This window comes from Phoca vitulina, unplaced genomic scaffold (assembly GCF_004348235.1).
Source record: "Phoca vitulina isolate PV1807 unplaced genomic scaffold, GSC_HSeal_1.0 scaffold86, whole genome shotgun sequence".
In the NCBI taxonomy this organism is placed as follows: Eukaryota; Metazoa; Chordata; class Mammalia; order Carnivora; family Phocidae; genus Phoca; species Phoca vitulina.
Genome location: NW_022589789.1, coordinates 3,904,283 through 3,924,466, shown reverse-complemented (window position 1 = coordinate 3,924,466; position 20,184 = coordinate 3,904,283). Strand labels below are relative to the sequence as shown.

General features: G+C 44.5%; 1 pseudogene; it reads left to right on the top strand.

Annotated features, from left to right (window-relative positions):
* The first annotated feature begins 739 nt into the window (after positions 1-739).
* Positions 740-1,696, top strand: LOC116626388 (annotated as a pseudogene).
* The last annotated feature ends 18,488 nt before the right edge of the window (positions 1,697-20,184 follow it).

Here is a 20,184-nt window from a genome sequence, read left to right as displayed (position 1 = left end):
AAGAAACTTGTAGAGAGAAATGATGTTTGAGTCCTGTGTAGGAAGAATGGCAGGTGCATGAAAGGTGGCCCAGGGTGGGAGAGGGCATAGCTATGAACGGGGGAGGGGCTGGGAACAACTTCCTAGTTGTACCTCCTTTCCTTCTCTGGAGGGATCACAGTCAACCCCAGTGCTACCATGTGGCAAGACAGCCAGTCTGAAGCTGCAAAGTCAGTTACACCAGGGTAGGTCAGGAGCTCAGCTGGGAGGGGAAGTCAGTAGATGGGTACAGGAGATTGGCAGGCTTGGGAATTTCCCCACTTACCCCAAGGGCAAGGTCATTATCACAGAAACAGAAGATGACACACTACAAATCAGGGTCGCACAGAGCAAACCCTTGGTTGAGTAACCGTGAGATTTCTCCAAAGGAATGGTAGGATGCCTGAGGAGAAGAGGGGCTGTCTGAGCTGAAATTACAACTCTAAAGGCTCTTTAGACCTTTAGACCTGAGCCCATTCTCTGTGGGACAGGAACTAGATCCTGGGTTTTCTTCTCTGGGTAGACACTACTAGCTAAAGCAATTGTTAGTCCTAAGAGGGTAAAAGATAAAGCCATAAGGGAAATTGCCAGGGATTTGAGGAGTGCAAGAAAAATGAAAACAAACAAACAAAGGCAACAAAATGGGCAGATCTCTCCCAGAGGAAGCAGAATTAAAAATCCTCTTTCCCTCTCAGCCACCATAGTGAGAGGAGCTTCCACCATGTCCACCCACCTGCAATGGATGGTCTTGTGCGAAACTGCTTGGGCTTCCTGATCAAGGGGAACAAGCAGGCACATAGCACCTACCCCAATCATCCAACAGATTGCAACTCCTTCGCTACAACTGGTCCATTCACTGCAAGTCTGTGGGCGTGGAATTTGCAACAATGTGGATGGAACTAGAGGGTATGATGCTAAGAGAACTAAGTCAGTCAGAGAAAGACAAGTCTCATGATTTCACTCCTCTGTGGAATTTAAGAAATAGAACTGATGAACATAGGGGAAGGGAAGGAAAAATAAAGTAAGATAAAAACAGAGAGGGAGGCAAACCATAAAAGACTCTTAACTGCAGAGAACAAACTGAGGGTTGCTGGAGGGGAGGTAGGTGGAGGGGATGGGGTAACTGGGTGATGGGCGTTAAGGAGGGCACTTGTTGGGATGAGCACTGGGTATTATATGTAAGTGATGAATCACTAAATTTTACTCCTGAAGCCAATACTACACTATATGTTAACTAATTTGAATTAAAAAAAAAAAAAGGACTGTGAGCAGGGAGCCAGGGCTATGGCACAGATGTAGTGTTGGTCATGAAGTGGAGATCTGGCCAACGAAAACCCACCACCTCCTGGTGCGAACCACCATCAACAGGAATGCCTGGGCCACACCCAGCAGCAGTGGGCCCATGATCCGCAAGAACAGGTATCACCCAGATCTGCCCTTGGCCACCACCCACAGAGCGAGCGCCATCCTGCGCAGCCAGAAGCCTGTGATGGTGAAGAGGAAGCAGCCCGCCCCCCCAACAGCTCCTGAGCACCTGCCCCCCACCTCCAAAGCAATAAAGATGTCAGCCACCTCAAAAACAGATAAAATCGATGAAGAATGTAAAATAAGTACAGTTCACATCACCAGCGAGAGATGGGAGACTCCTGAAAAATGCCCCAGGAACAAGCAATTATAAAGAAGCAGCAATTTGAAATCTTAACTTTGAACATATAATTGTTGAAATAAGGGATTTAGTGAATGGTTGAATAACAGAGTTGATACAGCTGAATAAGTAAGATGAAAGATTGGATCAAAAAAATTTGAAAAACATCCGGACGGGATAAAAAGATAGATTGAGAGAGAAGCGAAGCTATAGGGAAGTAGAAGCAGAAATATCAGCACCCATGTGAAAAGAGACCCAAGAAATAGTGAAAAGGCAAATAGAGGAAGCGAACTATTTGAAGGCATACTGACAAAAATTTTTCCAAAGTTAAAATGGTCAGTCTGGGATTAAAACCCAGGAAGCCTACCTCTAGTATTTGGGCTTTTGGCTACTCGCTTTCTGCTTTGGTGATCACTGGGCAAACTTTGAACTGGATAAGAATTCAGCAAGGCTCTGGATAGAAGATGGACAGTGTTGCACCATACCTGTGCTAATCAACTACATCGCGTAGGAGAAAATAAGACATTATTCATAATGGTAACACAAATTATATCTTAAAATTAACCAGAAGGGGAAAAAATTGACTATTACAGAACACAAAGCAAGAACTACTTCTTCAAAGGTTTGGCCTGGAAGTGGTGCACAGTCATTTCCACGGGGCTTTGTCTTGAAAGAGGTTGAACACATTTGCCAAAATACGTGAAAAAACCAGCCAACAATGCTTGTCTGAATAAAATCAAACATCCAGCCATTTCCAAACAGCTGTCTGAATTATGTTATTGGTGTATTGTTTCTTTCATTGTCTCTCTTCATCTGGAAAATGGGCATGCATGTGGATTTGTTTTAGTGGCATTTGTTAAGGTGTGGAGATCAGAACTAGCAGGCATACCTCGGGCCCCTTCCAGGAATGTTTAGTCACTGAAATCCGCCAAAGACAGCCTGTCCTCTAAGGCAGTCATTGGTGATGTCCTAGTGTATTAATTTACTGCATGAGAGTGTGTAGGGGAAAATATGGCCAAGTACCTAATGCAAAATGCATAACTGTGTGTGTGTATGCAGATAATGTGCAGACATACTTAGAACTTTATTTTATTCTTTTAGATTATTTATTTATTTATTTACTTATTATTTGAGAGAGAGAGAGCATAAGTGAGGGGTGAGGGAGAGGGAGAAACAGACTTCCTGCTGAGCAGGGATCTCAATGCGGGGCTCGATCCCACGACCCTGAGATCATGACCTGAGCTGAAGCAGATTCTTAACTAACTGAGCCACCCAGGTGCCCCATACCTAGAGCTTTAATCAAACTGTGATGGAACTCAAATACAATTGACTAGAGGTTCCTGCATGTGGACGCCTGGCAGGATGCCTAAGGGAGACCTAATCCCTCTGGCTTCTGTTTTCTGTTGTATTATGGACTATGCATCCATGGAAATGCCCGGCACTCAGATAGTAAGTAATAAAGCCATATTTATATTCATCACTTCTTTCATGGTCTTAGCAGTCCCGGACATGATTTATTTTACATTAAAACTCAGAGGTGTAGGGTTTCACAGTTGGGAGGAACCTCAGAGATCCTAGAATAGTCCTCCCATTCTGTGAGTGAGAAAAGAGTCCCAGAAGAGGGACTTGTCACTTTTCTGAGTCCACAAGTGAAGGTGGTCGTTGAGAACTGGGGATGACTTGCCATTACAGGGGTTCTTGAACGCTCTCCAGAAGCGATGGGAAAATGCAGCTGTGGCCTTCGAGGTGCAGAGCTCCAACCAGCTTTGCAGAGTTGTGGTAGGAAATGAAGGGCTTTGTGAAATTTCAGAGGCTCCTGTCCCAGGGGAACCCCTGTTAAAGACAGGAATTCCTGCTGGGGCTCTGAAGGGAATGAGAGCCAGAGCCATTGGTCAGCTTCTGGTTTCCGGAGTGGTGGGCAGGGGGTTCTACCTTCTCCTCACTTCCATTCCCAAGAAAGCCTTGGGACGAAGCCCAGGCCAAGCTTACCAGAAACAGGATTTAAGGGCAATCTGAGTCTCTCTTTCCCAGTCTCGAGGCCCCCTGCTAAGGGTGAGTCTGAAGGCTCTCAGATTCATTACCAGGGTCTCCTCTCTCAGCATCTTGCATAGCACCTCAGAACATGGTTAGTGGGAGGCCAGATTTCCATCCCATTTCCTCCACTCTTGTGCTGGGGTAAGCAAGCAAGAATCGTCTTTGTGCCCTGTTTTATATAGTGTTATGCAGAACAAATGGAGACATTTTTATGGTGTTGGAAAAAAAATATAAATGGTAGTTGTGCCACTTCATTCAGCAGAGAGAACTAAATAAATATGTTTAATTTTTTTTTTCAGTGAACTATTCCCATGAACTATTTTTCTGACTGCAAAACATCCAACATTGTTAAGGAATTATATATAGCATGTGAATCAATCTATGGCATTCCCTTACATAGGCTCTTGAAATCTTAGTAATGATTTAATATGTAAACATGCTCAGTGCACCTGCCTCAATGAAATGCAGTGATTTCCCCTGCTGAGCGGTGTGTGATTCCTTCCCTCTGTTCCAAATGGTCTGTGCTTTCTTTCTTTCTTTTTTTTCTGTCCTTGTTTCTGTTCCTACACATCTTTCCAGTAGCTTATGTTTATCTTGTGCATTAGATATGCCTCCAAGTGATTTTCTCTTCTGCTTTATTTTTCTGGGGTGGTGTCTGCAAATGTGATTAGGCAAAGGATGAACAGCCTCACAGAAATGTCCTTCTTTCCAACTGAGCTCGGGTAGGGGGATCTCACGGGCTTCCTTTATGAATAAAACACAGGGCCAGTTTTGCTACTAAAGCATAATTCAGAACTGAAGTTATAATGGAGAAATAATTTGTATCTGGTGAATAAAAATCGTGACTGGACTGGACTCCACATATTTTTTTCTCCCTCCTTATTCTTTGTGTTAAAAGGCAGAAAGCAGGGGAAAAAATCTTTTAAGAGCAAGCACAGAAACTGCAGGTTTGCTCACTGGGTGGGCTGCCATGGGATGCCAGGTTTGGGTGATTAGGTACAGAAGGTTTGCACTTTGTTCAGGTTTTGTCTTTAGAATTGGTTTAGAAACTATTTTAACCAAGTCAATTGAGATGAGCATGGTTAGGGAAGTGATTCATGAGTAAACAAAATATCCAAGCCTAAGCAGTCTATGAATATATGATGTGGTTAGATTTCCTTTATTACCAAGGGAAGTTGCCTGGGCCTCCACTTACGCATGAAGAACCTCTGGCCCTCCCAAGACCAAGACTGTTGTCCCCTGGTGCTGTCTGGTGTGTGCTCTCAAAGAAATCCTCCTGTTCTCAGGCATGGCCTTCCCTCAGAACCACTGTACCACCGCCTCAATTGTTCCAGGCTCTTGCTCTGGGCACAGTGATTCTTCATGACCTACACCTGTGTGAGCTCTGTCGTGGCCCCAGAAGAGACCCTCCATGTATTACTGGTAGGACAGTTGATGCCAGGCTATTAAGCACAGGGAGAGAAGAAGCATTTTGCTGGTGGCTCAGTCTAAGTACCACTGCCAAGTTCTTGGTTCCTGTCTCAGAATTCACTTCTTTTTCATTTTGTAATTAACAAGAGAAATATCCACTTCCCTTGGAGAGATCCCATGCCTATGCTCAGGATGAGTAAAGATTTGATATGAGTATATTCTGGGCTATTTATTCATTAATAATATCATTTATGAGAGTCGTTACTCGGGTCCAAGTTGGACTGTGTCAGGCTCAGTTTGGGTACTTTCCATGGATTCTGTTCTGATAAGAAAAATGTTTTGTTGGGAAGCGTATTTCCTTTCTATCTTCTGCTAGTTCTCTGCTCTAGATTTTTCACAATCTCCAGAGTACAAGCAGCAACGTGCACAATGCCTTCTAAAGTTACACAGAGCTAAGAAACATTCCCAGTACCCTTCCCTCAAACCCCTCAAAAGAGGCAAGAAATTCTTAAATGGCTGTAGCTTAGCTAAATCTACCTATGATTCAATACTTCAAACAAATCGTCTCTCAAAGTGGAACACTGCGTTCAGGTCAATGGTTACTTCGAAGCACCAGGAACAATAATAGAGTACTTTCTTTCAGATCCACGCAGTTAAAGGGCCACTTAAAGATTTTCCCAAAACAAAGGTCAGTCTTTAAAAAGGTGAGTGCATAGGACACCTGGGTGGCTCAGTTGGATAAGTGTTAGACTCTTGATTTTGGCTCAGGTCATGATCTCAGGATTGTGAGATTGAGCCCTGCACTGGGGTCTGCACTTAGCAAGGAGTCTGCATAAGATTCTCTCTCTCCCTCTCTGCCTCTTCCCCAGCTCTCTCTCTCTCTCTCTCAAATAAATAAATCTTAAAAAAAGGTGAATTCACATCTCCAAACTCTTTCATAGTATAGGTAGAAACTCTTTGTATCTTAGAATAGTTCCTTCTTCTAGATTCTAACCATGAATTTCCCAAACCAAATAATAATACAAACTTTAATTGGTAAATCACTATGCAATGAAATTAATAGGAGAAAAAGAAATCCCATGTAGGTTGTTAAACATTTTTTTTCTACTTGGTTTACTTGAGGAATCAGAATTAAAATAAAAGCCAAGGGGTTAGTGTGCAGGGATGAGTTGAGAGGAAAACCTAAACATGTATTGAGCATCTACTACGTTCAGTGCTGGGTGAAATAATTTACATATGATGTTTTATTATACTCCTCAACTATCACGTGATTTAGCCATTATTATAGCCACCTACTGGATGGGAATAAAATATAGACTCAGAGATATTAAATATCTCGTGCAAGGTCACATAGCAGGTTTGTAAATATGGAGTTAGAGTCAACCAGGTCTGAAAGATGCTAAATCTGTTCTTTTTTCCATGGCTGCTATAAGCTTAGGGGGTATGTTCATTAAGCTGTGGAAGCCTAGTGGGATCCCCTGTCCATCCTAGTCCTTTACATACACTTTGTTGGACAAAACAAGTGTGACCCTGTACCTTGGCCAGTTAAGACTTAAGTAATTCATTCCTTTGAGTCCTAACAATGTGCCAGACCCTGGGGGAATTATAGACCACAGAAGACAGTGCTGGTGGGATAGTCATTGCAGCATTTCTAACTTTGCCCAAATCACCCTTCATCCCTGCGGCCCATCCCTCTTCTCCACCAACTGTCCCGAGGAAAGACATAGGATCACAGCCTTGGATCATTTGGGACATTAAGAGAGTTTGAAGAACCAGAAAACTCACTCCCATGATTCTTTGCTGTTTCCCACATTCTTGTCATCCCTCTAACTCTGTGTAATTGACTGTGGATTTTTAATTGTTAAGAGAGTAAATTTTTAATCAGGAGAAAATAGTCATGGGTAAAAGTAGGTGAAGAAAGAGATTTATGAGGCTTTCAGGAAACTTACAAGAAAATCCCCTAAAAAGTCATCATTTGTTATTCTTCATATTGACTTGTTAAAAGCGAATCTCATTACCTTTGTTTTATCTGGTATATTTATGGAATATGTTTATTTATTAATGAATTTTTCTAAAGCAAATGCAACAGACGCATCAGGGCATTCTCATGATCACTTCACTCTATGGCTGCGTATATTTATTACTAGCCTCTAGAGACCGTTCAGAAATGGAGAGTTCCGGGAAAGCAACAAAAAGCATTCAATTCCTTAAAATGCACGCATTCTATGAATCATTTATCCAAAGGATTAAGAAGCAAATATATTTCTGAGTTTGTCTGTGATCACAAATAATCCTCCTCAACACCCTTCCCAGAATTGTTCAGAACAATTTTCTTTTCCTTCCAGGAGACAGCCGTGGCTCTGAGGCCATGGTACAAAGAGGTGGGCGTACCTGACAGGGGTTTCCTATAGAAATTGCTCTCCAGATCTGGTCAAGTGAGAATGTGTAGGAAGCTGACTACGATCTCCTGCCTTGGATTTTTGCACTCACTCTCCATTGCTTCCACTCTGGCAGATGTTGGTGGGCATCACAGAAGCCCGTAAGTGACACCTGAAGCAACAGGAGGCATCCCTTCCGAGGCAGTCATATAAACAGAGACTGTCACATCAGGGCGGGATCTGCAAGCCATTTCATCACCAGCTTCGGTATTCTACAGCTCTGGAAACTGAGGCCCCGGAAGGGTCACTGACCTGTCCCTGGTCACCTGATAGTTACCGGAAGAGTTGAGGCTCCAACCTGGGGCTTTCCCCCATTCCGTACTGAGGTGTGAGATTTCATCTAATCTAAATTTCCATCCCCTTAAGTCTACACCTGACAGTAGCAACCACATACCGAGCCTGAAAATCTGAGAGTGCGCCAGACACCAAGAGGGGTGGGTCAGTAACACTTTGTTAGCAGAAATCCGAGGGAGTGAAGAGCACGTGTTTGAATAAAGTACATCCATAGACGGTAAGCCAGCACGTGCACATTCATAATGAAGATAGTGTATCGCAACACGTTCTAAGCAGAGTTTCTTATTTAATACAGTAGTTCCCCCTGATTCACGGTTTCAGTTACTCATGACCACTGGTGACGTGGAAACAGAATCATCAGGAGGTCAATAGTAGCTTAAGGTTATGTCACAGTATCCGTGCCTCTCACCTCACTTCACCACGTTACGGAGGCATTTTATCACCTCACATCATTACAAGAAGGGTGAGTACAGTACAGTAAGATATGTTGAGAAAGAGAGACCACCTTCTCATACTTGTTATTACAGTTTTTTTAAGTTGAAGCATAGTTGACACACAATGTTACATTCGTTGCGGGTGTCCAATGTAGTGATTCCAGAGAAGTCTATACATTACGCTGTGCTCACGACAGGTGGAATTGCCATCTGTCCCCACACAACACTATTGCAATATCATTGACTGTATTCCTTATGCTGTGTTGTTCGTTCATCCCCGTGACTCATTCGTTCCATAGCTGGAAGCCTGTACCTCCCTCTCCTCTTCACCCCTTTTGCCACTCACCCACTCCCCTCCCCCGGGGCAACCATCAGTTTGTTCTCTGTATTTATGGGTCTGCTTCTGCTTTTATTGTTTGTTCTTTTTTTTTTTTTTTTTTTACATTCTGAATAAGTGAAATCTTAGGGTATTTGTCTTTCTCTTTCTGACTTAGTTCACTTAGTGTAATATTGTTTTAATTACTTTATTATTGTTGTTGCTAATCTCTTACTGTGCCTAATTTATAAAATAAACGTTATCATAGGTATGCATGTACAACACCACACAGTACATATAGGTTTCAGTACTATATGCAGTTTCTTGGAACGTTATCCCTTGTGGATAAGGGGGAGGGTCACTGGATTTGCAGGTTGAAGACTTAAGTAGAGTTCTAGTATCCACAATTGTCCTTGGTCCCTGCTTCATTTAGCAACAAACACCTCACAAAAAGATGGCTGTGTTTTCTGGATGCTGGGGTCTGACAGTAGGCCCAGCCTGCTCCAAGATGTCATGGTTCTGTTCTCAATTCTTTCTTTCTTTCTTTCTTTCTTTCTTTCTTTCTTTCTTTCTTTCTTTCTTTCTTTTTCTTTCTTTCTTTCTTTCTTTCTGGATGGGGCTGACGGGATATTCTTACTAGGCTGTGTGTTTCTATGTGTGTGTGTGTTTCTAAAACTACACTTCTCTTCCTCCCTTTTCAAGCTCTGATAAGCTAGCAGTTCAAGTACTTCTGTTATCCACCTCCTGCTGCCCTGGGAACTAAGGAAGACTAAAGAGGAGGCAGCAAAATAAGAATCTTGGGCTGAATTTGACTGGCAGACATATTCTGTTGGCTCAAACAGTATTTAAAGCAATTTGAGGCAATATTTACAAACTGGTGCCCTCATATGAAAACCTGGATTTTGGGTGTGTCTTTAAATAAAAAATCAGAAAAACTGCCCACACATGGAGCCCAAATTCCTCATGGCAGAATGAATTGTCAGGGTCTGTGCCTTGCCGACCAGCCATGCATTCTCTTACTGAGCCTCCCGCACTGCAGGCATCTGGGTTTGCAACCTGTATTAAAGAGGAAATAATTAAAGCCTTTAAATCGCATCTCCACCAGAATTCATTTATTCTTTTATTCACCACTCACAAAATTTATTGAACCCTGACTCTATGCCAGAGCCTATTCTAGTATTAGGGATAGCACAGTGAATTATAGACAAGATCCCTGCCTTGGAACTTACAGTCTCGGAGGGGAAAACATGAAACAAATAGTAATCACATAGGAGAAGCCCAGGACACCGACCCGTGCTATGCAGAGAATTAGGGCAGGGTGATCTGATCGTGGCTTCAGGTGGGGCACCCAGGAAGGCTTCTCAGAGGGCTGGTGTGTAAGCTGAGGTCGGAGTGCGGAAGAAGGGTTAACCATGCAGTCATCAGGGAGAAGGGGGTTCCAGGCTGAAGACAGCTGGGCTCTAAGACTCATTCAAGGCTCTGAAAGAAGGCCCAGGTAGCTGGAGAGAGGGCACATGCCGGGAGCCACGTGGTACTTTGCAGCCCAGTGAGGAGATCAGATTTTATTCTAAGATGGATGCAAACCCCTGGAGGATTTTATACAGGGGAGTAATGTTACCTGCTTCAGATAACTACTTCTGAATGTGTACGTTTCCATCTCAAAACAGAGAAATTAAATCCTAGAGGTCTGAAAGATGTAAGCACTTCTCAAGATGCTTCGGTTTTGCTAAAGGAATGACTTACTTGGTGTAAAAGTATATTCGTTTCCTGCGGCTGCCGTAACAAATTACCACAGTTTGGTGGCTTTAAACAACAGCAATGTATTCTCTCACAGTTCTGGAGGCTAGAAGCTCAACATCTGCTTCACTGAGTGTAAATCAAGGTGGCAGCAGGGCTGGGTTCCCTCCAGAGGCTCTAGGGAAGCCTTGTTTCTTCCGGCTTCTGGTGGCTGCAGGTATGCGTGCTTTGTGGCCTCAGAAGCAGACCCCGAGAAAAAGATTCGATGCAGGTAGTTTTACTTGGGAGGTGATTCTAGAAAGCGCTGCTAGGGGAGTGGGGAAGTGAGACAGGGAAGGGAAGGAAGCCAGCAAACGTGTGTTTTTGAGCAGATTACCATCACGGGCAGCCAAGGCTCCACATTACTGTGGAATGCTGGAAGACTTACGTAGAATGGACTTTGGGGTTATCTCATCCCAGAGGTGAGGGGCTTGGCTATTTATCCTAATTCCCATCAGCCATGGGTGGTCTGGCAGGTCTGTGCTGCCTGCAAGTCGGTGGCCAGAGAAAGCCTTCAGCAAATAGTGGGAGGGGTTTGCATTTAGGGGCTGTAAGGTTGGCATGTGCAGGGGGGGCGGGGAACACAAAGGTGCATTTATCTGTGAAAACAGAGAACATTGCATTTAAAATCTATTAGTAGTTTGACTAGTAAGTGCATGTAAGCAGGCAGCTAGTAGGTTCTTTTTTTTTTTAAAGATTTTATTTATTTGACAGAGAGAGAACCTAAGTAGGGAGAGTGGGTGCGGGGGAGGCAGGCTTCCCTGCCGAGCAGGGATCCCGAGGCGGGGCTCGATCCCAGGACCCCGGGATCATCATCTGAGCCCAAGGCAGACGCTTAATGACTGAGCCAGCCAGGTGCCCCGGCAGCTAGTAGGTTCTTACCAGGTAGATGCACCTGAGCAGGCACCTGTTAGGTGTTAGGTGATGTGAGCACGTAAAAGAGAAGATTTGGCCTCCTTGCTCAAGGAGCTTATCATCTGGTTGGCAAGACAGAGTTGCATAAATGATTTTCGTAATGGCCTTCATAGTACAGATTCGTGAAACAACACTCATTGTTTCATTCATGAAATATGCATCATGTTAGATTATTTCAGTTACTGATGATTTCAGGTACTGAGGATTCGGGGGGAAGCAGAGCAACAGAGGGCCCTGCTCTCCCGGAACTCACATTTTTACCTGGGATTCCTCAGCATGATAGTTCAGGTTCACTCACACTGTCTCTCCTTCCTCATTTCCTGCCACTTCCTCTGAGGTTCCGATGCTGAAGCAACATGGACAATTCATGAATTGTTTGGTCCGAGCTTCCAGAGCTGGTGAACAGCAGAGCCAGGTCGACTGGAGCCGACATGATCCTTGTGCCCATGCTCTGTGTTCTCACAGCCACACTCGCCGAAGGTGGACAAGATGAGGTCAATGGACAGCAATGTTTTCCGTGAAAATGAAATATTTTCAGTGGCTTGTTTGCCACATTTCCTTTTTTTTTTTTTTTTGCCAGCACAGTAGGCTGCATACCACCTTCTACCCAGATATGTATAATCGAATCCCTGGGACTGGGAATATGTTAACTTCTATGGCAAAAGGAATTTTGCAGATGTGACTAAGCTAAGAGATGGAGAGATGGTCCTGGATGATCTGTCTGGGCTCCATAGCATCACAAAGGTCTTTACGAGAGTGGGGCAGGAAGATCAGGGGGACAGAAGCTGCTATGCTATTGACTTTAGTGATGAAGGAGGCAGACAAGAGCCAAAGGACGCGGGCAGCCTCTGGAAGCTAGAAAGGGAAAGGAAAGGAATTCCCCCCAGAACTTCTTCTTCTTCTTTTTTTTTAAGATTTTATTTATTTATTTGAGAGAGAGAGCACAAGAGGGAGTAGGGTCAGAGGGAGAAGCAGACTACCTGGTGAGCAGGCAGCCCGATGAGGGGACTCGATCCTGGGATTCCAGGATCATGACCTGAGCCGAAGGCAGTCGCTTAACTGACTGAGCCATCCAGGCACCCTCTTCTAAAAGGAATCCCGCACTCTGTCCCTATTGTAGACTTCTGACCTCCAGAGCTATAAGATAATAAGACCATGTTGTTTTTAACTCACTAAGTCTGTGGTCATGTGTTACAGCGGCAAGAGGAAGTGAACGCAGAACGGCTTCTTCATCTTCGAAACCAATGCTTTGGACCTGTTTATCCCCGAGGCTCTTTCTGGTCTGTGGTCGAAGCCCACCAGGTCTGGACTTTCGGCAGGGGACAGACAGGGTCACTCCAGGTCCACGGTCCTGCCTGGGCACATGTGGAGTTTGAGCGCTCAGTCTGCACTAGGAACACAGGAGTTAATCTAAAGCACAGACGCTTGCAGTGATCAGTCTAAAATGCAAGCGGCATTTTACTGGCAGCCTCTTAAAAGCACATGACTCATTCAGAACTACAACATTTGGTCGATGCCAATGTCAGACTTTCAGGTAAATTTAATCAATGGACAACCACCATTTTATTTTTCTCCAAACCAGAATTTCATATTGCATTTCATTCCATTAGCCTTGATATAAAGTGGCAGTTGATAGCAAAGCCATATTGACAGGCCCTCCTGGGCATAATCTAGTAGTCACCTTAAATCACTTATTCACTGCATGATTCATGGCACGCAGAAGAGCCACTGAACATTTCAATATAAAGCTAAAATAACAGAATACCCAGAATCTTCTATTTGGGTTATTTAATCCACCTTATTTAATCAGGAGGCATTTGACTGCCTCCCAGCATCTCAGTCCTAACACATGCAATGTGTGTTCTTACTGTGATAAAGGGCCGTGGAGGTGGATGGGGTGACAGTGTCTGGCTTTCAAAGTTGCCGTCCCCAGGAGCTAGCCCCTGCAGTGGGCTCCTGCGCGGGACAGCTGTCTTTCTTTGATGCGACGGATGATGAATATCATTCTAGATCACAAAGTTTCTTGATCGCCTAGTAAATGTCAGCTAGTCACTAGGGGTTTAAAGATGAATAAAGCTCAGATCCTACCCTGGAGGGTCCTCAGTCTCAGAAGGAAGAACAGAAGTCCTAACTCAGGGAGTTTTTCTGAAGTTTTGGAATTATTTCCCACTGATGAATTATTTTGGATCAGTGATACTGGTTAGGAGAAAGCTAAGAGTAACTTAAGAAGCTAGTTTCTCGTAGCTCTTTACTTGCAGAAGGCTAACATAACAGGTCTTGAGGTTGGAGAAGGAAGCAGACCCAGAGGTCCCTCCTGGTCACTGGAAAGCCCCAGAGTGAGACGCTTGGTATAGAGGGCAGAGATGTCACCTGGGAATAGGTGACATCACTAGGAGAATAGTTTGGGGAGCTCTCTGCACAGTATTGGATTACTGTTGGACACCATTTAGCTCACGACAACTTTGCACTTTGAGAATCTGAGAAGGAATTAAATCAGACCAACAGAAAGTCCAGCTATGAACAAAAAATTCCGTAGTGGGCACACAGTGGGAGTGAAATGTGAATCGTCAGAAAGGAAGACAAAGCAGACCCCTGCCAGCAACAGAATGAAGAGGGTGGTTGAGTCCCACCCCACCCCCCCACCCTGGGGGGATTTCTGCTTTAAAGAAGCATGTGATGCCACAAACAAATCAGCCCAATCTGATTCTTCTAGGATGTGATCTCTTTGGGTTGGTCACATGAGTATTCTGCCCACGAGGTAGACGTGCAGTAATCGCGAAAACCCGGAGATGTGAAAAGATTAAATCCCACCTCCCCGCGCCCCCCCCCCCCCCCCCCCGCCCCGCTGCCACTGCATCTTTTGTGCTGCCAGGGTTTGTTAGAATCACAGAGCCGTGGCCCGGCCACAGCCTGCGGTGGGGAGAGCAGCATCCACCAAGGACAGGGTTCTGTGTGTGAGCCGTAGTCCTCGGTGTTGAGGGGTTGGTGAGGGACAAAGGCAGGCTCTGCCATAGAAGAGTTTACCATCCCTTTGGGGAGACTGGTCATATCAATGCAAAAATAACCACCCAAGAGTTTCAAAGTGAAATAGCCATCAAAGGTTACAGGGTGTCCTGCAAGAATTGAGAGCAAAGGGTTTAGCCTTTTTGGAAATAGTGGGCCTTCGGCTGGATTTGGAAAAGACAAACCAGAAGGCCTTGGGCTGATCACTAAGAGAAACCCACGCACCTCTTTTTGCATGTGATTTGTACACTAGCTCTTCCCTGGTGAGCTAGGATGGTGTGTGGGAAGAGTCCAGAGTCTGGCAGTAAGACAGACCTGGATCTCAGTCACCACTCCCAGCTCTGTCTGCCCTTTTCTACCTTGGCGGGTGAGGCACTATGAATGTCTCCGAGCCTCAGTGTTGCTTTTTATAAAACAGATTAAGACTTATCTCAACATGTTTTTAAAAAGGTTACATAAAGATTATGTAAGATGCCAAACTCTAGCCTTTTATTTTTTTCCTTCATGAACTTTTGCGTATTCTATCTCTTGCCTTTCCCTCCAAAATAAATGACAGGCTGCACTCTGCTGGTGCAACACGAGGCAGAAGCTCCCAGTTACTCAAACGAGTGACCCAGGAAAGGGAGTAAGACAGCTAGAGACTGATTTGTGCTGTAAATTGTAACCAGGCAACATATTTTAAGCGGTTAATGGGAAACTTTAAAATGATGAGAAAGATTCATTTTTGCTAGTAAAATAAATGACTCTGGTGGATCGACTTTAACATACGACACCTAATCTCAGTCTTGCACGGTATCAGTGACCAGAGCTGACCAGTCTAGGCCCCTTAGCTTATGCGAGGTCAATAGTTTGAGTCAGCCAGGCTCCCCCGGACACAGACAGGAGATGGTCAGGCCGCCTGTCCCAAGGTAGAGAACGATCCTTTCCCTCCTTTCCCACCAGCAGTATGAATGCAGAAAATGTGAGAGAGGAGAAAAGCCATGTTTGCATAGCTGGCCTGGCCCCCGAGCATCAGGCTCTCCCAAGTGAGACCAGCCTCCCCCTCAGGTTAGTAAGAGTGTGGGGAAGGCTCTAACGCGTGGCCAGGAATTGGCTTCTCTGCAGACCAAGTCTGAAATGGGATGTTGGGGGTAAAAGACTGACCTTCTCTTTGCTGCTCTTCTTCCCCTCCCTTTCCCCTTCCATTTCCTTCTTCCTTCCTTCCCTTCCTATTTCTTCCTTTTCAAAAGTCAATTACAAATTCTTCATGAAAACCAACCTTAAGACAAAGTCAAGGAAGCCACACTGTTCGTACGTCTCTTTTTCCTTATGTTCTGATAGGAGCCCCTCATTCTGACACTGACACACTTTCTGATACAGCACCTGGCATTGAGCTGAGCACATAGTAGGAGCTTCGATGTGGCACAAGGCCAGAGGCAGGGTTCAAGGGTGCACTTCCCAGATGGATATAGGCTCTGCCGAGAGAAAGTAGTTATCTTCTGGGGGGAATACTGAATGCACCTACCTGTCCCATGGCTCCCCTGGCTTTGACCACAGACACACGCTCAGAGGGTTTCCTTCATCTGACCTCCCTGGCTCTGGCCTTTCACTGGGTTGCCGTGTCTGACAGCGATCACAGCCCTGATTCCAACCCCGCTGCATCCTCCCTACAATAAAACACTTTTACCTCCTATCCCTGCCCGCTTAGCCTCTGGATTTGGCTTGATATTTACATCTCTGGCCTGAGAGCTGGTCTGGTCTTCCCTGGCTACAGGGTGGAAATAGGACACTTATGAGCAACTGATATGAGGGTGCTATCTCTCCTTAAGACCAAGGATGGTGCAGTAGTTTGCTAGAGCTGCAAACTGGGTGGCGTAAACAACCGAAATTTATCATCTCACAGTTCTGAGACCAGAAGTCTAAGATCAAGGTGGTAGCAGGGTTGGTTACTTCCCAGGACTATAGGGGAGGATCCGTTCCATGCTTCTCTCCTATCTTCTGGTGCTTGGCTGGCAGTCTTCGGTAGAGATGACCCACCTGACCTCTGCCTTCGTGTTCACACGGCATTCTCTGCGTGTGTGTGCCTGTGTCCAAATGCCCCCCCACCATTGTTTAAAAACGCTTTTTATTTATTTATTTATTTTAGAGAGAGAGAGAGCAAGAAGGGCAGAGGGAGGGGGAGAGAGAATCTGAGTGCGGAGCCCGACCTGGGGCTTGATACCACAACTCAGATCACGACCTGAGCCAAAACCAAGAGTCAGACACTTAACCGGCTGCGCCACCCAGGCACCCCTAAACCTCCCCCTTTTTATAAGGACACCAGTCATACTGGATTAGGGGGCCACTCTATTCCAGTATGATCTCATCTTAACTAATTACATCTGTAACGACCCTATTTCCAAATAAGGTCACCTTGTGGGGTACTAGGGGTTAGGACTTCAACATCTCTATGGGGGACACAACTCAACCCCTAGACATGCTGACTTTCTCTGCACGAGTACCTAGTAGGGCTCCTGACCAGACTAGAGGGAAGAGTGAGACACTCCTATGGAGTGCTAAATTTAGGGGGCACAAAATAGCTCAGCAGTCAAGATAAATATTATGATGATATATTTTTAAAAATAAAAAATTACTAAAACAGCCCAAGATGAACAAAATATCAAAATTTTAAATAAAAGCAGTGTCTGACCCCACTGTCCTCCACAGGGAGAGGCCTTTGTCTTTCTTTACTCTTGAATTTGATTCCGCGAAATCTAGAACACCACTGAAGACACTGTTTTGGTTTTTAGAATTCAGAAGGCTCATTTAACACTAGGAGTGAACTTTATTAATTTCCTACCTCAGTAATTCTCTGCCAAGTACTTTACACTTCTTTCAAACTATGTGTTTAATTAGAATACCTTGATTTCCCAGAGTCACTTAAACACTTCCTGGAGGGGGGTCTCTCTGCTTCAGTTTGATGTCATTTGGCCCTGTCATTTGTTCCCTAGTCTTTGGTGTTTTGTTTTGTTTTCCTTAAATACCAAATGACGGTGCACTTGATTGAGCAGGGCTCTCTCTGCGCTCCCCTCCCCCCTGGCCTCTTCTGGGGGTGGACTGGATCTCTCTGGATGCTTCTTCCTCCTCATTGCGAGGGTAAGGGTAAGGGCAAATCCTGGGTGTGATGATGAAGTAGCAATTTCCACAAGACTCGTTAAACTCACCCACACAATTCTAGAGAAACCACCTCAATTCCTGAGAGATTAGCATTAAGGTTTTTTTTCAGGGGCCACCTGGAGCTATTTTGCCAAAGTAGCAGAGAGAAAAAGGTAACAAGAGCAGGTAGGACAAAATGCTAACAGGGAACAACGACCCCAGAAAAATACACAATAAACAAATCAGAAGAGACCCGAAACCGGGGGAAAAGAAAGGGAAAGAAAGAGAAAAGAAAAAAAAAAAAAAAAGAAAAGAAGGATAGGATCAAATATGATCAAGCTGGTGGATAGATCAGTGCCACACACTAGATTTTGGGCATATTTTGGTCTGTTAGAAGAAACTGCCTCCCAAAATTTTAAAGAAAGAAAAACTTATATGTGTACAAAAATAAGGGTAAATATGATGAAGGGATGGAATATGACTGTAAAGATGAAAATTACAAAAGATTTTATAAAAGGAATTAATAAGTTAAGAAGTTGGTTGAAAAAAGAAAGAAGAGAAATTAAAAAAAAAAAGGGAGAGAATGTGATCAGGCAGGAGACTAGAACAAAGCCATACACTAGAGATTTAGGGTATATTTTGGTCTGTTAGAAGAAACTGTATCCCAAAATTTTAAAGAGAGAACAACTTATATATATATATCCACCAAAAATAAGGTTAACTACTATGACGGGATAGAATATGACTCTAAAAATGAAAAATAAAAAAGTTTTTAAAAAAAGAGATTGATAAGATGTTGGTTGTAAAAGGGAAAAAGAAAAATTCAAAAAAAATAGAAAAAGAAAAAAAGAAAATTAAAAAAATTAACTTTGAAAGACTAAAGAATCATGGGGAAAAAAGCCATGGATTCTATGTGCAGTATTCCCATAGCGCTGGAGTTCTGCCGTTTTCATTGATCGGTAAACTTGGTCTTGGCGGGCCGTTCTTCCTGATCTTCTGGAGTAGGGGCCTGTTGCAGTGATTCTCAAATGTCTTTGCCTGAGGCAGAATTGCACAGCACTTGTTGGGGAGTGCTGTGAATTGTGTAAGACTGATGAATCACAGAGCTGTACCTCTGAAACAAATAATACATTATATGTTAAAAAAAAAAAAAAGAGAAGATAGTAGGAAGGGAAAAATGAAGGGGGTGAAAATCAGAGGGGGAGATGAACCATGAGAGACTATGGACTCTGAGAAACAAACTGAGGATTCTAGAGGGGCGTGGGGTAGGGGGATGGGTTAGCCTGGGGATGGGTGTTAAGGAGGCACGTATTGAATGGAGCACTGGGTGTTATACGCAAACAATGAATCATGGAACACTACATCAAAATAAATAAATAAATAAATAGAAAAAAAAAAAAAAGAGCAGGTAGGGAGGTTAGAACCAGGCCTTTTGAGTTCTGGTGAGCAGCACAACCCTTTTCCAAACTACATAGTTTGCAGCTCGTCTTTCTCCATGGCGGTCAGGGCGGATGGGTGACTGGACGTGTGGCCGTTCGTTATCTCTGTTCCTAGGCTCTTCCAGCTCCCTCCTGGAAGGACGTTTTTCTTTCCATCACCTGTCAGACCCCCCAACTTCATTCTAACTCAACTTTCCATAACACGCATACACATCCAGCCCGTGCATTTCTACACCTACACCAAATTCATTTGCCCGCCACCGAATTCAATAGCAGAGAATATTTCTTTAAGCCCTTGATTTCTTTTGTGAACTGCAAATATTGACCAGGCTAGTTTCCATGGTTATACTGAGGGGGACGATGGTCTCTGCAGTGGATTTGTTTTATCAATGTTCTGATCTTTTTTCTATGCTGTTCACTAATCCCCTAAATTTCATAGCTTTGAGCAAAACAATGGCTCTCTCACTGTGTTAATGTGCACAAGACTGCACAGTCCTTGGCACCCAGCTGGAGTCTAATAAATCATAGCTCTAATTATATACCCAATAAAGAAAATCTAGGAATCGTTTTGTTTAAGAGTAAGGACATTTTACAGGGCTAGCATTTAGGCAAAAGTGCTGTATTTCTTTCTTCTTCTTTTTTTTTTAAGATTTCATTTATTTGAGAGACAGAGAGAGAGCAGAGTGAGAGAGAGAACGGGAGCTGGGGGGGGGGGGGGCAAAGGGGAAGCAGACTCCCCGCGGAGCAGGGAGCCCCATGCGGGGCTCGATCCCAGGACCCCGGGATCATGACCCGATCCGAAGGCAGACGCTTAACCGACTGAGCCAGCCGGCCGCCCCCTGTGCCATATTTCAGTATCCAGAAGACCAACATCTTAGGAGGCTGCAGAGAGCAGGGGCGACAGCTGTAGACTGGCAGTCAGCCTTGCGGAGAGCTAACTGCAGCTCTGCTGCTGGTGGGGGGGGACTAGTTAGCAAGTAACCTCTTTCCTGGTGTGTAAAATGAGAGCATTAGCACATACGGTGGCGAAGAACCCTTCCGGCTCTAAGTCTGTGACACGTTGATGGCTCCTGTTCCCGGATGAAGGGACACGCCCGGAGGAAGCGCCTGCTGCGCCCGTCAGCAAACGGGAATGGGAGCCCTTTGAGTCTCTGTAAAGGTCGGTGCTGCCGTCGGTCACAATTCTCGTGAACTCAATAAACTGCGCGATATTCTGGAAACAGCTGCCTCTCAGGAACGGTGTGCAAGTCATCCAGTTGGGAGAACAGAGAACAAGAAATCATCGTAAAATGCTCTCAGGGAGACAGAAGATGCTCGAAATAGAAGCCGTGCTCTTTACAGAAAGAAT